Source organism: Rhineura floridana, chromosome 22 (assembly GCF_030035675.1).
Source record: "Rhineura floridana isolate rRhiFlo1 chromosome 22, rRhiFlo1.hap2, whole genome shotgun sequence".
Taxonomy (NCBI): Eukaryota; Metazoa; Chordata; class Lepidosauria; order Squamata; family Rhineuridae; genus Rhineura; species Rhineura floridana.
Window position 1 is genome coordinate 7056497 of NC_084501.1, and position 8164 is coordinate 7064660.

Below are 8164 nucleotides of genomic sequence, written 5' to 3' on the forward strand. Positions count from 1 at the left end.
TAAAGAAGTACTTCCTTTTGTCTGTCCTGAATCTTCCAACATTCAGCTTCTTTGAATGTCCACGAGTTCTAGTATTATGAGAGAAGGAGAAGAACTTTTCTCTATCCACTTTCTCAATGCCATGCATAATTTTATACACTTCTATCATGTCTAAACATGCTTGGTCCTGCAGAGTCACACAGAACGTCACCCTGGGACCATGGCATCTTCCCTTCCCCCCCCAGTCAGGTACCTCTGAAACAGGAGTCAGAGGGCTTCCCTTCCAAGCCTGCTCTGATCACCTATGCCTTTTAAGAATTGGTACATTGCACCCTTGATCCAAAAATGGATTTTAAGGTAGTGTACATAAAAATGTAAAACCCACAAGACAATACTTGAAAATAATAAAATAGTTCAAAATCGAGATGAATAGGAGTGATTTTAAAAATACAGCAATCAAATGCCTGGGCAAATAAATAAGGGTTTAACCTGGTGCCCCAAAGAATATGGTTTTAGGCTCCAGGTGTCCCTCCCCTGGGAGGGCATTCCAGTTAGGGTGCCACCACAAAGCAGGCGTACTCTTCTGCACATCCAGAGTGTACTTCTCCTATAAGTGAGACACGCAGAACAGCCTCCTTTAACAGTGGATCTACCTCCGCTAGAGGAGGCAGCATGCGTTTGAACACCAATTGTGTAGAGTTGCTGTTGTGCTGTGGTCCTGCCTGTGGGCTACCCAGTGGCATCTGGTTGGCAGCGGTGGCTCCGTGTCAGGAGGAGGGCTTTTGATCTTGAGCGTAGTGTATGGGTGGGTTCGTATCGGGAGAGGCGTTCCATCAGGTATTGTGGTCCCAAGCCGTGTAAGGCTTTACAGGTTAAAACCAGCACCTTGAATCGAGCTCGGAAACATACAGGCAGCCAATTCTCCTCAAAGGCCTGCAATTCCCAGAGTTCTCTGGGAAGAGGGGCTGACTATTGAACCACTCTGGAACCTGTAGCTCTGCAAGGGGAATAAAGGTCTCCTGACAACTCTCGGCACCACTCACAAACGACACAAACTATACCTGCATTTTTGTGCATAATTTACTCTAGTAAACACATTTTTGTGTACATGACTTGGCTGCAAAACTGCACTGTAACATTCAGAGAGGTGCGAATTGTGAAGGACGGCTGTGTTTTTCCATATTGTTTTGGGAAGTGTGAATGAAGTCAGTTCACCTTTAAGTATGAACTGAACCACATTTCTTCCCCATGCCTAATCATAAGCAAAATTTGCATGCTGGTTCCTGAGATGAAGGAGCAGGTTTTTATCTATGTTTGGATGCATTTGGACACCATTTTGAATCAAGGTAGCGGACTGCACCTTTCAAAACTGCTCTGATTTTATCCAAATTTAAGAGAGTAGCAGATCTCAGGCACTTTCCGCTATTATAAATATTGAGACTTGGTTCCAGGCGTAAGTCAAAATTAAATTAAAATCCCAACGATTTCAATGGGAACAAAGTTCAATTAACTTAGCCTGGATCCAACCCTATAACAATAACATAAGGCAGCCTTTCCCAATCAACTCCCAGCAGCTCCAGCCAGTATGGCCAATGGTCAGGGATTATGGGAGTTCTAATCCATCAGCACCAGGTTAGCCATCCCCTGCTACATATAAATTCCCTTTTCTACACAGCCATTAAAGGTGCAGCAGCTGTCCTCTTTGCCACTTGGCTCACCTGCTTTTAGAGTGTTCAGAAACCTTTGTACATTTCCATAATCCTTACGACAGTCTTGGAACATAGACCAATCCCATTTACTGCAGGTGGCAGACATAATAGGATCATGCCAAAGACCAGGGGTGGGGAACCTTTTTCAGCCCAAGGGCCACATTCCCTTGTGGGCAATCTTTCAAGGGCCACCAGTGGTGGGTGGGGCCAAAAGCAAAAGCAGGTGGGGCAATGCATGCAAATTGTTTATTTTGTACACTAGGCTAGTTTTATTACACGCTTACACACACCACTCTAGCCTCCGCCCAGGCATGCAAAAGGCGTGATCAGAACTCAAGGACAAACTGCAGCCAGGCAGGAGCACTCCACTCAAGAGGGTGTGAAGGAGGGCCGGGAGGGGTAGGGAGGTGGGAGATTCAGTCCACATTTGTAGGCGAACCTACCTAATCTACGCTTTTTGAAACAATATGCAAAGCGAGACAGCCATCCTTCCAAATTTGCTCTGCTCTGAACTTTGTAGTGTAGGCCTCCAACCAATTGTAATGTGTACAAAAAAAAGCTAAGGTGAAGGGTGCATAAAATACATATATTAGTGAAACCAACATACAAAAATGTGTCATGTAGAGGAAGGAAGGCACATGAGGCCAGCACAGGTCTGGTCAGCGCTAGATAGGTGACTGCCTGGGAGCCATATGTAAGCCGCCTTGGGTTTCTATCACGGAAAGAAAGGTGGGCTATAAATGTAATAAATAGGGTAAACATTGCATACAAAGATTGGGAAAAGTCGGTGCCAAAATGCTACTGAATTTTCATGCGGACTTTTTTTTTTTTTTTTTAATCACAAGCTGGTTTGGAAATGTAAAGAACTGGACTTTTGAGTGGAAAAAAAGAGAAACGGACAGAAATGGAAACTGACAGATTTGCCTATCCCTACTAAGGGGTGTGCTCTGGGGAGTGTCTCAAGGGCCAGACAGAGACGCCTGGGGGGCCACATTTGGGCCCCACGCCTGAGGTTCCCCACCCTGACTTAATGAGTTGATGGCAGAGGGGAGATGTGAAGCAAGGGTCTCTCAAACGCCTCGAAATTGCCCCATCCTCATCCGCCTGGTGTCCTGGCCCAGCAAGAGCTATGAACCAGCTTTTAAAAAATCCATGCACAAAGCTAGGAGGAAAACGAGTGCTGAGCTACGATAGGGGCAGGCTCACAGCTGCAGCCTCTGTGCCCCTGTCCGGTTTTACGGCTGTGTGTGTCAGCTGCGTGGGTGTTTCCCATCAGTGGCAGACTTGTCCCAGGCTGCTTTTAAGGCCAGCATCTCTCTCTCTCTCTCTCTCTCTCTCTCTCTCTCTCTCTCTCTCTCGGGGCCTTGGCACAATCGTTGCTTTGTGGCTCATACTTCCACTCATCGCCCTGGTAGGAGAGGGGGAGGAGAGAAGGGGGGGGAGGCAGTGAGAAAGGGGTAGTGGGGAGGAGGAGGGAGATGCCAACCAACAAAGGGGATCTCTCAAGTTCCAACATGCGATTGTCCCTCTGGCTCACAGTCAGGTCAGCCCCCATCCCCGGCGCGCAATGGGGGTCCAGCTGTTGGGACAAAGGCGAGGCTGAAGGGGAGGGGGAGGGGGCAGGGAAGCGGCCTTTCCTGCTTCCATTCTCCAAGACTTTCCCCATCTTGGGAAAAGAAAAAAGCCTGCTTGAGCAAAAGGGAGTCTGATCCTGAGGGAGGGAACCAGCAGATTGTGCACATGGATTAGGGCAAGTCGATTTGTAGAAGCCGACTACATCCTATTCAGACATAGTGAAATCAATGGATAGTAGGCTTTATTATTATTATTATTATTATCATCATCATTAAAGGCATTTCTCTATTGCTTAATATAGAAGATATCTCCAAGTGGTGAACGGCGAATTAAAAAGCAAAAATATACAATGAAAATCATCAGTACAGACAGCTAATAAATATACACTAAAACTAAGAAAAGATGAAGACTAATTCATGGAGGATAAGGTTATTCGCAGTGGCTCCCAGCCATGATGGCACTGCTCTGCCTCCACTGTTGGAAGCAGTATGCTTCCGAGTACCAGTTGCTGGCCAGTTGCAGCCACTGTTGGCCTTCTCCTCCATGAATATCTCTAATCTGCTTTTAAAGCCATCCATGTTGGTGGCTATCGCTGCCTCTTGTGGGAGGGAATTGTGGGAGTTTAACCATGCGCTCTTTCTTTTGTCCGTCCTGGGTCTTCCAACATGCAGCTTGCCTGGATGTCCATGAATTCTGGCGTTATGAGAGAGGGAGGAAAACTTCTCTCTATCCACTTTCTCGACGACATGCACAATTTTATACATTTCTATCATGTCCCCCCTATTTGCCTTTTTATCTAAACATCCCTGAATTTTCTCTTTAAATCAAACATGAGTCAACGTGGCAATTGGCTTTTTAAAAAAGCCATTCATGCAATAGCTAATTCCATACATGGCATCCAAAATATTATAGCCAAGAAGAAATCTCAGAAGCTGGTGATGAAGGGAGCAAACAGTTACTAACGCTGCAATCCAAGACACACTAACCTGGGAGTAAGTCCCATTGAACCCAATGGAGCTTACTTCTGAGCAGACCCGGATTGGATTGCACCCTAAGGTATTTAGGGTCACTTTATCCCCTTAATCATTTTGGTTGCCCTTTTATGAACCTTTTGCAACTGAACAAAATCCTTTTTTTAATAACTAAAAGGTCTTTAGAAACAAACAGAGAAGGAGGGAGGGAGGAAACCGCAGGGTTGCCTGCAAATTGAACACCTGCAATAATTCCCTAAAAAATGTGCTGGCAGAAGAGGCGCTAAGAACTTTGGTCTGCTACTGTTGAGAAGTAGAAAATGGCAAACTTCAGGAAGGGTGTGTGGGGAGGATAATGTAGAGCTAGGAAAGGGGCCGAAAACAGCACCCAAAACAATCAAGGCGGTGAAGCAAGTCCCCTATGAAGAAATCAAGGTCACACCATTTGGGGCTTTGTAGTTTAAAGGGGGGAAAATTAAGAGAAAGGGGAAGACTCACGAAAGAGGTGTATAAAATGATGCACGGTTTGGAGAGAGTGGATGGAGAGACATTTTTCTCCCTTTCCCATCATAGTAGAACTTCAGCCCATGCAATGAAGCTGAATGTTGGAAGATTCAGGGCAGACATTCACACAGCGCCTATAATCACATCACGGGAGTAACATCCTGCGAGGACCTTCCCAGCCACCCTATTACCTGCCTTTAGAAGCCTCGTAAGAAGTCGCTGCAGGAGAGGGACTGTAGGCGACACTGTGAGAGGAGCTGCTGCCTGAATGGTGGTGCCAATGGGGCAGTGATTCTTTAGGGAAGCTGAGGCCCAGGCATTTTGTCCGGCTAACTTGCTCCTTGCCTAATTTGTAGCAGACATGGCTAGAAGGCCCAGGAGGACCAAAAATGAACCTGTTCAAACTCCGGTTGCTATTTCTGCAGCTGCAGGGAGATGCATTTCTAATACGGAAATCTTTTTGTGTGTGCGTGTGCTGTTATTCAGTGGAGACTGGCGGCTCCGATGTCAGTGGGGCAGTGAATCCGTGCCGGGTTTGAGTCCAAACTTTCAAGGAGCTGTCCAAGGTTTTAAAGAGATTAAAATACATCAACACCTACCCGTCTGGAGAGACTTGCCTCAACAGAAAAGTTTTAAGCAGGGGCCGAAAAAAGTACAGCCAAGGCACCTGTCTGACGTCAGTAGGCAGGGAGTTCCAAAGTGCTGCCACGCTAAAAGATAAATTTCTTACAAGTGTGGAACGAGTGTTATGTGGCACCGGTGACAGTGACAGATCCTCAGATCGAAGCGGTCGCGTGGGCACATGTGGGGTAAGGCGGTCCTGCAAGTAAACTGCTCCCAAGGTATTAAGGGCTTTCTATACCAGTGGTAACACCTTGACGGTTTGAATGATTGTATTTTGTATTTTCGTGTTTTGTTTTTCCTCACTTACAGCGTGGGTTTTCAGTACCAAAATAATAAAAAGATCAAATTCAAAACATTTTGAGAAGCATTTCCAGTGAGCCCCTCTGGGAAGGGAAGAGGGCAGCAAGGGAAATGTGAGATCTGACTAGCTGAGCAGCTGCAGGCTGGTTGAAGCTGAAAGCAGGTGGGTGGGAGGGGCGGCTGGGAAAGGGCCCCCTGGACCATCTGCGTGCACAAGCTGAGTGACGGCGAATGGCGGCAAGAGCTGCAACACTGCATGAAACTGCACTGATTTATCCGCTTCCTTGCGAACAGAGTCTACACTGCCAAATATCAAAGCGGAAAACACAACAATCCGCTTGCATCCGTAAAACAAGCACAAACTAACATCACAAATCAGTAAATCCAATTAATATATCAATATAGCTGAATCACAGAGGGAATGTCTTGGAGAACAACCGGCAGGCCTATGGAGGAGCGGGAGCGATGGGGTCCTGTGCCCTTAAATTGTTTCTGCTCCCCATTTTTTTTTTACAAAAAGAAATTAAATTTATTACAGGGGGGGGGAATCTGTCCCCCTCCTTTTTTTAGTTTTTAGGTTGGTGCCCACTGGGACAGGGAGCCCAACAGTAGGCGGAGCCAGAGCTAATGAGAGGTGGAGCCAACTCATTCCTCCTCCTCCTCCCTGCTGAGTTCTACAAAGGGCAACACTGAGAGACTGAGAGGAGGAAGATGGCCGGCAATCCCATCCCCTGGGCTGGTTGGAAGTAAGAGGGCAGGTAGGTAGGGGGCTGGATGAGGGCAGACTGGGGTTAAGGAGGCAGTGCCATTTCCAAGAGCCAGCATGGTGTAGCAGTCAGAGTGTCGGACTCGGTCCTGGGAGACCAGGGATTGAATCCCTGCTTCGCTGTGAAGCTCATTGGATGACTTTGGGCTAGACGCTGCCTCTCAGCCTAACCTACCATGCAGGGCTGTTGTGAGGATAAACCTGGGAGGGGAAGAACCATGTTTGTATGCCCCCTTGAGCTCCTTGGAGAGGTGGGAGATTAATAATAATAATAATAATAAATTTGCCCTATTATTATTAAATTTCTATCCCGCCCTTCCTCGCAGAAGGAGCCTTAACGGATGAACCTCCACTGTTCACCACTGAGCGATGGTTCCTCTGTGAAACATCAGACTAACATCAGACCAGACATCCGAACCCTTAGACCAAGTGAGACAGTTTGTCCGTCCAGCTCCCATCATCCCTGACCACTGGCCATTCTGGATGAGGCTGATGGGCGCTGGAGTCTGACAACAGCTGGCTGGCTGCTTGTTCCTCACGCCTCCCCCCACTCTGCTCCAACAACTGGCATAAGTCCAGTGCCAGAGGGTGGCCAGGTTGGGCCCTAGCGAGGGCCCTTGTGGCCCAGAGGGGCCCCTCCTTAGGGTGAGAGGGTGGCACTCCTGTTTCGTGATCTGCAGCAGCATCCTGTCCTGCAACCCAAGCCTGTCACATAGAAGGAGCTCCCAGGCACACACACCCCTCAGTACAGACAGTGTGTCCTTCAATAAGTCCGCATGCACGGCCCATCTACTTCTCCCATCAGCGTGAATGCCGTGCACGCTGTGCGCGCATGTCTGCCATCACCCAAGATGGCAGCGAGAGCTTCCCTAAGGGGCTGACGCCCCTGCCACCATCTTGGCTGATGGTGGCCATGCGTGCACGGCATTCAGACTGATGGGACAAGTAGGTGGGGTGCACAGGAGGGCTTATTAGCCTCCTGCCGCCTGTATCGGGTGCGTGTGTTGGGCTCCGGGGTTGCAGTCCTGCAGCAGGCTGATGCCCAAGGGCCCAGTCATGCCTGGCGCTGGTCTTGAACTGGCAGCAGCTCTCTCAGACCAAAAGCAGAGAAGAGCCTTTCTCATCACTTGCTATAAAATTCTTCTCATTGGAAATACCGGGGAGTGGACTGGGGGGGCTTTTGCATGCCAAGCATGTGCTCTACCCACTGAACTCTAAGTCCCTCCAAGCAATGTCCGTCTGCTCGCTCCCACTTCACCGTTTTGCAGCACTGCAAAGGAACCTGGAGATCCCGCACCGCCACTGTGGGGAACCTGTGGCGCTCCTGATGGTGCTGTACTACATGGTAGTACCCATGCCATTGGATCAAAGCCTTTTTCTGTCAAGATTGTGTGTTGATCGTGGTGCACCGATCTCCCCACATAAAACAAATTCACGCACAGGGGTCTTCCATAACAAAAGTCCCATGGTGATTGGCAAATGGCGACGGGGGCAGGACTGTGAAATCCAGAAGCACCTAGTCATGGTCTGGTACATCGGCGGTGGATACAGACTCAGACGGATCCATTGTTAAAGACTATATTTTGAAAGACAATCTTGCTTGGTCACGAGTGATCGCCAAGAACAGCTCCCATCATCCTTTCAGGATGCAGGCACATTCGCGCGTGACCAACATAACACGGGGTTGTAACCAGTGTCAGTCATGCTCTGAGTGGACCCACTAAGGTCAATAGGCA